At 31.9% G+C, this 8910-nt stretch overlaps 1 pseudogene; it reads right to left on the bottom strand.

Annotated features, from left to right (window-relative positions):
- Nucleotides 1-656: 656 nt before the first annotated feature.
- Nucleotides 657-6929, bottom strand: LOC107841349 (annotated as a pseudogene).
- Between the last annotated feature and the right edge of the window lie 1981 nt (nt 6930-8910).

The raw sequence follows: 8910 nt of genomic DNA, 5'->3' as shown, positions 1-8910 counted from the left end.
GTTGATATTTGTACCTTTATTGAAATCTTTATGCGATTTAGTACTTCGACTTGATTTATTATTTCTTCTATGTATTTACTTGTGTATTATTATTTCAGTGTTGGGTTGGCTTACTATCACCGAAGAACTTAGGTGACATCATGACTCAAATTTTCAATCGTTATACAATATATACTATCACCAAAGAACTTAGGTGACATCATGACTCATCAGGGGATACAATTCAAACCTTACCTGATAAACTAAATTTGTCATCATAAAACAAGCAACACAAGAGAGTAATTAGAAAATAATAATTAGAAAAAGTAAAATCAAATAATAAAAAATCATATATATATATATATTCACATTTGAACAATGATGCCAAACTAATCATGCGAATTGATATTTATTTAGTGAACTTCTAGTTTACTATCGTGCGTTATTTCATCATCATGAATATATGTGCATAGTCGAATGGGAATATATATATATATATATATATATATATATATATATATATATATATATATTCCAATGCTATTGAAACTTAATAATTTTATTTTGAGGCTTACTAGAACCCCACTACCAGTAGTAAGACGTTAACACTTTTGGAGATTTTAATTTATTTTGTACTACCATATGGTTAATATCTCTTCGTCAAGAGAAAAAAAAAACTAAACCTTACGCCGTCGACAATTTTTAACGATATTCTGATCGAAATATGGCATTATTGGCCGTTGGCCAGCCTCCTCCTCCTCCTTTGGAGGCTGGTCTAGCTGCAACGTCAGTACTTGGAGCAATATAAAATTCAAAAAAAACATACGCTGACATAATCAAACCAACCCAATTAGTTCAGAAAACTTTGCCTTTGAAAAATGTCTCATACTTGCATGGAGAACCTAGAGTGATTTGGGAGGAATAAGGGATACATCAAATGATTATAAATGAAGATTTACAATATACAGTGATTGGAAAGTTCTCATACGGATGGCCGAAGATACAAGAGTAGAGAAGACTGATTGTAAAACAATGTGAATTAAAAGGGGAGGTTAATACTGGACTGCTTAGCAATAGGTACATATTAATAAGGGCAACTAATTGACTACATTAGAGGTGAGATAGTTATCGGTCAGGTGAACTAATTGACTACATTTATTGAATCAATACTTTATAGTGAAGTTTTCATATACATATATGTCGAGGGAAATAACTTTGGAAAAATAAAATCATGCATGTCAAGGGAAAATGATATTGGCGAAGTGGCAAAGTGGTATGCTAAGGGAAAATATTTTCGGGCAGGTATATGAAGCTTACAAATACCTCATGGATCTCCCCTCTCTGATAAAGGATTGTGTTTGTATCCAGGGGCGAAGCTACAGTATATTTGTGCATATCATGTATTTGTATTAGAAAATTCAGTATATTTATATGAAACATTAACATGTGAACCCACATAACGATGTTGTCTTTTTGCCCAGAGGTAAATAGAGAGACCTTAAGGCTTTCCACCCCTGAAGTTGGGGGTTTGAACCCAACTTTTAGCACTTATAATTCTTTTTTCCTAGGGAAGGGATATTTCTGCAAATTTTTGCAAATTATTAACAATAAAAAACTGCTACATATGCAAATGATTTCTTTTATTTTTTATTTTTCAAAAAATCTCTATTATTAAGAACACGGTTTTCACTCATTACACATTCTTCCTCTCTCTAATGTGGATTTCTTAAAGAAAAAAAAGAGGGACCCTTCCCGTATTTTTTAAATATTAAATTCAAAATCATTTCTATAAATAATCAAATATGTATCTGATCTTTTTTTAATTATTTTTTTTAAAGCTACAAAGTATTGGTCTGCCTGCTAACTATTCTTTTGCCGAAGTGTGTACCTCTATTACTAGTATGTTCAGTAAATTCTTCTTTCTCCTCTCCTTCACTTTTTATATTTTAATTTCTTTGCCTATTATAATGTAGAATAGATATATGTTCGAAATTAATTCTTAATCTTTGATTTTAGGGATATCTTATATTGTTTTATAATATTTATTAATTTTTGTTGTTTTCCTCAAAGTTTCAATCAGAATGACAAGCTGATAACTTGTGGTCCCTTCCATATTTTTGATTTTTTTTTATAATGCAATTTTTCCCTTTTCCATAATTAGTAAGTTTTATATGAGTTAACAATGAAAAATAGAAGAACAATGATTTTTTTTCTCTATGAAATTTATCAGAAATTATGTTTGAAGTAGAATAAATGATGACTTTTTAAATAATTGTTTAATTTGTTTATAGAGAGTGAAGTATTTGAAAGTGTACCTATACCTAATGATGCTATCATTGGTTGATTTCAAAACATGACAAGTCATCAACTCCAATTATAACAATAGTATTAACTTTTTTTTTGTAGTATTTATATGATTAATCAATTTTTAAATAAATTGAAATATCAATACTCATTCTTTGTTTGCGATTATTATATATTAGATTTAAATTATTGTCCTTCCTTAAATTTTAGAAACCCCAAGCTTTAATTCTGGCTTCGCCTTTATTTGTACCCAGTAGCATTACATGACTATTACATTGCATTACATCATGCTCATTCTAAATTGATTTTGCTTTCATTATCAACCTTTGTTCCATAATTTTGGATGTTTATCTACGGCACTTGATAATTTTGGATGTTTATCTGCGGCACTTGATATTATTATGTTATTGATACTGTTGAGATTTGCATATTTTGTCTTACACTAATGTGATGATTTTAGTGAATAAACCTCGTCACTACTCTGAGGAGAGTCGTTATATGACACTTACTGGGTACATGTAACATGTTGTTTATGTACTCACGCTACATTTCTTGCTTTCTTCTTGGGTACAGATTCATAGTCTGAGTATGAGCGGAGCCCAAGGAGTTAAATTTAAGTCTGTTGTTAGCTTTGAGGAAAGATTGTAATAAGCTGCCTTGTTGATCCGCAATACCTGTTTCTTTTCCTTATGTTATTTTTTGTCCTTTTCCTTGAGACAGTATGTTTGATGATTTTAGACTTGTATAAAAATTAGTTGGCTCTTGTACTGTGACATCTAGGTTTTGGGAAATTTTGGTTGTATTTTCATATTTTTATTACTAGTTGGCAGTTATGAAATCTATATCTCTTTCTGTTTTTAATTTCACATTAATTTTTAAAACTGGAAATAAAATGGATGTGATTCACCTACCTACCCTGAGTGTAGGTGCCCTCATGTCTTATGGATTTGGGATCGTGGCGGATGAGATATATTAAGAGAGGAAACAACAGTTCACCAGATTCATAACTATCTCAGCTCCCTTTTTGTTGGTATATTTATCAACAACCCAACTAATAACAAGGAAACAAACTGGCTCAGCCCTAACTGAATAATTCTGACACATCGCATAAGAAAGCTCCGAATAAATCTCATGCATCCATTTATAATAAAATGGCATGCAAGTGTAAAAAGAGTGCTTATTGACTTGATATATGACCCCCTTCCACTTTCAAATTTCGAACACTAATCCCCAAATATATGACAATATGTTTGTAAAGTATATGAAAATATGTTTGTGAAGTATTTAAAGCAAACTTACTTCTGATCTGAGTATGCTTTTATTAGAATTATGTATCCACGATGGCAAAATGCTTCGTTAACAAAATGATATGATAATCAAGAAAGATCAAGTTCTATGACAATGAAAGAGCATATACAAGTGGTAATATATTTGCCTTGCTACTTGCAAGTATGTATGGACTATTTAGTCACACTTTTTTCATTTTTCATAATCATGTAAAGAGTGAATGAATTCACTACCCACAAAAATATTGTTCCACGCATTTCAATGATAGAAGATTATAGAGTTTCAATTAGAGATACGAAATTTACTTAGGGCAATAGCTTTACCCCTAACCCTCCTTGTAGTCAAAAAAAGGTGCCTCAATTCAGCCCATGTAAAAGGTACATATTTTCTTGGATTAGAAATTGGATGAATTAGTTGAAGAGGGCATTCAATAGTTGCACTACTTGTTGGACTCATGAAATAGGCTATTGATAGCCTTTGCTTCTCCTTATTCACCACCTCCCTGTGTATAATACTCTTTAACCTTTCATTTGTCTAAGCCTGTAAAATAAAAATACATAGGTTTGATCATAATTATTCAAAACTATAATCACTTGGTATTTAACACAACGAAAATCATTTTTCATGAAAAATATTTTAAAACATTTTTCTCAAAGATATGTATATTCTTTCATGTTTGATTGGTGAATTAAGATAATTTCAGAAAGTTAATGCACTAAAATTAGCAATAACTTTAGCAAATCAAATGGTTTGAAATAATTTTGAGTCCTTAAAATTATTTATAATGTCAAACAATTAGTTGGACCATTTAAGAAATAAAATTAAGAGAGTTGTAAGGAAAATGACATCTATCCATAAGTGAAGAAAGTCAGCTTTGATATGATGAAAGCCATTTTTCATGAATAATTACTTTCCTGAAAGATGTGTATTCTCTGATGTTTGATTGGTGACTTAAAGTACTGAAGAATAAAATAGTATTAGAAAATCTGATAGTGTTTTGAAATTTTCTTTTTGGGATAATAAAAACTAACAATATTGTCTAGATGTTCAATTGAAGTAATGAGATTGACGCGTGAAGTTAAAAGTAGTGGTAAGAAAAATGACTTTTGTCCACGAGTGAGGAAAGTCATTTTTCCCTTTTAATGCTTTACAAACTATTATCCTTAATCATGGTAACCAAAAATTAAATTTTTTATGAAAAATATTTTTTTTAAAAAAATAACTTCCATCATATTAAACATGTTGAAATTAAGAGAACAGCCTTATCATGTAGGGATAATATCTTCTTTTAATTTTTGATCTATTGTGTGTGGGAGGAAGAGTAAATTAATTCAAAAGATTGAAATTAGTTACAAATTGTTTCACTGATTCATCATCAAATTTCTCGTAGCTTAAACTATTTATTATAACTTGTCGCTAATTTGTTGATTAATAAGATTAGTGACAAACTGTTTAGCTATAGAATCTATCACTTATTCTTTTTTCTTTTTTAATGTAAGAGAGAGAATGTAACCTCAAGCATGTCACCAATATTGATGACAAATGAATTGGGAATAGGTCGAACTCCAACCCATTATTTATCATCCTCGAGGACTTGAAGGCCACCAACTTGGTCTTGATGCAATATGGTTAAAGTTTGTGAGTCTGAATGGATCCCTATCCCAACAATCTTCTCTGGGAGAGGACAAGGAGGATATCTAGTTATCTAAAGTAAGTTGCCTCTTTTTCTTTGAAGTTCTTGCTAAAGAAGTGCTCATCTTCAAGGCCTAATCCATGTGCCAACATCTCAAATATAACCATTCCTAGCTTGTCCATCTTTTTCATGTACTCTATTATTGCATTACTGCTTTATCAGAGTCTATAAATCAGTATTTTTGACAGAATTATACGGTCGAACCGTTGTATAATAACCATTATCTATAACAATATTAATATTATAACATTCAATTTTTTTTTGAAACCGATTTTTATTTGTCATGCATATTATATATTTTTAATAATAACATTTAGCTATAGCAGCCAAAAACTATTGGTGCAAAATGATGCCATTAATTAAGAGAGATTTGACTGATTAATGCTGAGCCAATTATTAGCTTATTATATCATGTTGTCCCAGGATAAGGGAAGATTTTATGTCATATTACGGTAAAACAGTACTGAAAAAATGATCAAGTAAATCTTAAACTTAGGTGAAATATGGTCGCGAAATTTAATATGGTACTCCCTAACTTTATTCTGAGACATCGCTTGGATTTCGAGAGTGATTTTTTATATTTTGATCATAAATTTGGATATGGAAGCTTTAAGCTTTTCAAAATAAATGCACATATTTAAAAGCTACGTACAAGATACTAGAAGTCGCAATAAGATAATTGACAATTGCAAATATTTAGAAGATATGAAAAAATTAGTCGAAGAAAAACTTATTTAACTGTTGAAATCTAATAGTGCAACATAAATTAGGGTGGAGGGAGAACAAAATAGAGTATGACGAGATTTTGGGTTAAACTCTCACAATCACCCTTCATCAAAAAGATTTTCATGTACTTACCCCATCAAAGGATATTATACTCTCATGCAAAGAGGCTTATTGAGAATATAACTAAATAAATAAACTGTACTTTATCAAACATCATAATCTTCTATGACTGTTCGACAATTCAGCATCAAATACGCACCAAGCGGGATAAGTTAATGTGACATCAACCACTTACCTGGCGGGATAATTTGACAAGATATAAGTTCATACATGTAATTAAACATGCATTTTCATGTTCAAATGTCGTGCTACAAGGTGAAGCAGACTGAATGTTTCACCTTAGATGGAGAAATATGTGGTGTATGTTCGTGTACGTACCTAAATCTGTGATATTGATCATCATATACCTTTTCGCGAATTCGACAACCATTTCTTGCGATTGAAGCAGCTGCAGGACTTCCGCCCAAGACAAATTTTGCCCATACTCAGGATTTAAAGCATAATACCCCAATGGCAAACTTGATGTTTTGCCACCTTTGACCTTTTGTTCCATAGGAAGATCAAAAAGCTCATGCAATCGGGTAGTAAAATTCTCAACAATCTCACTAGATACCCCATGATCCACAAGCTTAAAGAATCCCCAATTTTCACTTGCTTTCACCATACCTTGGCAGAGATTGTCATAAAGTTGTTGATCATCGTTGCCACGAATAAGATTGTTAAGACTAATCACCGGAATATCCTCTTCAACGTCTCCAAAATCATCATGCTTTAGTGTAGGCCATTCCTCCTCGGACCATATGAAGTTTTTGACTTGCATTTTGTTGTTGCCATTCATTGAAAGTGTCTCAACATGCTCTTCTTCAATTCCATGTGCCATAATTTTAAGTACTTAATTGGGAGTATATAGAATATTTATGAATATACAATCCCTTTGAGTCTGCAACTACTTATATATAGAAAATGGAATCTTGCATTGTTCAAGACCTTTGTAAATTGTAATGTTGTGTGGGACATTACTCGTGGTGCTTTGTTGCCACCAATGTACAGAACAAAAGAAGTCTAGTATTCTTCGTCACTAAGGCATCATCCTAATTCCTACATGACCAAGTGTTTATATGTGGAACAAGTTCACTAATTCATGTATAAGAAAACAAACACTCTACGAATCTTAACAAAAGGAACGAAAAGAAAGAAACAGATATGAGCATATGTCAATGAACTAGAAACTTGTAAATTTAATACAAATATACATTTCAAGAGGGTGTGAATTAGATGGTATCAAAGGAATCTGTCTTTTTCTATGGAGAGAAGTCAAAATATAAAAAGGTAAACATATGAAAAAGTCAAAGAAATTCAACATATAAAATACATATATATAAGAGTAATTTTTTAAACCTATCTACACAATGTAATTTTCTAGCAAAGGAATGTCAAAGACGGCTCCACCACCGGTATCAGCTTTTTGTGAACTCCTAAAATTAGTGTAACTTTGATTTTGCAAAAACCTGTTTCGTATATTTGTCTCTTGTAAAACCAACTAGCAGCTGTAAAGTGTGGAAGAATAAGAAACGCAAAATTATATCATTATTTCATGAAAAATCACCCGTCATATGTAAAAATCATGATCTATCCACTTGAAACTCCACTCAAACAAATGAGCTTCAAATTCGAATCACATCACTTACATCCTAAGATTTAACTCACTCTCGCCCCAACAATCGCTCCATCGTTGCATCCTTCCCCTTAAAACTACTTCGACTTGAGGCAAATTATTTTCTAATAAACAAAAAAAAGAATCCACAACAGCTTCTAGGTAACATAATTACAACTCAATAACCTAGTAAAAATCGAACTGAAACTTGACTACATGAAATAGATCAGCTCTCCAACCTAGTCCATTGCACAGACTTGAAGAATAGTGTTAAACTCTCAAAACAAAGAATTATATAGACTTCTCTACTGCTACAATATCTCTATAGTGCGTGTGTATAACCTATAAACCACTTGAAAAAATTACAGTGTCAAAAGGTACACTTTATAATTATATTTAATGTGTTCGAGTCCAATGCACTACAAGAATGAGTCTAATGCGTTTGTGAAAAACGAATGCCAGAACAAAAATATTTAATTGAAGACGCAATTAAAACAAGCAATCCAGCTTGTACATCCCTTGAAGGATGCAGAGGAAGTAGAGAAGAGAAAATGAAAGGAACTGGATTTATTTCTAAAATTGTCCTTGTTTAATGTAATGCTGCTGCTATTTATAGACAAGACAATTGAGCTAAGAAAATATCTTAGCTCATTGCCAGCTAACTGACAGCTAATTACTCCACTAACCAACTACCTAACAACCTCACTAACTAACTACACTAACCGGCTAATCACTACAATCAATGAAATAGTAATAACCAACTATTTCTAACTGTGTGGAATAAGAATGAGACTACTAATATACATATTGGAATACTCCCCATCAAGCTGCAGGGTGCATAATGTTTAGCACATCAAGCTTGCCTAGCAAATGTGAATGTTGAGCCTAACTCAGACCTTTAGTGAGGAGATCAACAACTTGATCATGAGTAGGGACATGCACAACATGAATTAAACCACTCTTAATCTTGTCCCTGATGAAGTGACAATTAATCTCAATATGTTTGGTTCTCTCATGAAACACAAGGTAGTGGGCTAGTTGAATGGCTGAATTGTTGTCACTAAGCACTGAGATTAGCATCTCAATAGGAACATTGAGTTCACTATAAAAAACGGATCAAATTGTGGGGTTAATTTTAAGGTTTGCGGGGATTTAACACCCTCGCAAATTTCAATTCCGGGGTTCCTAAAACCCCCACAATACGAGC

Source organism: Capsicum annuum, unplaced genomic scaffold (assembly GCF_002878395.1).
Source record: "Capsicum annuum cultivar UCD-10X-F1 unplaced genomic scaffold, UCD10Xv1.1 ctg2811, whole genome shotgun sequence".
NCBI lineage: Eukaryota > Viridiplantae > Streptophyta > Magnoliopsida > Solanales > Solanaceae > Capsicum > Capsicum annuum.
The sequence above is the reverse complement of the archived record's forward strand: the minus strand, read 5'-3'. Positions and strand labels throughout refer to the sequence as shown.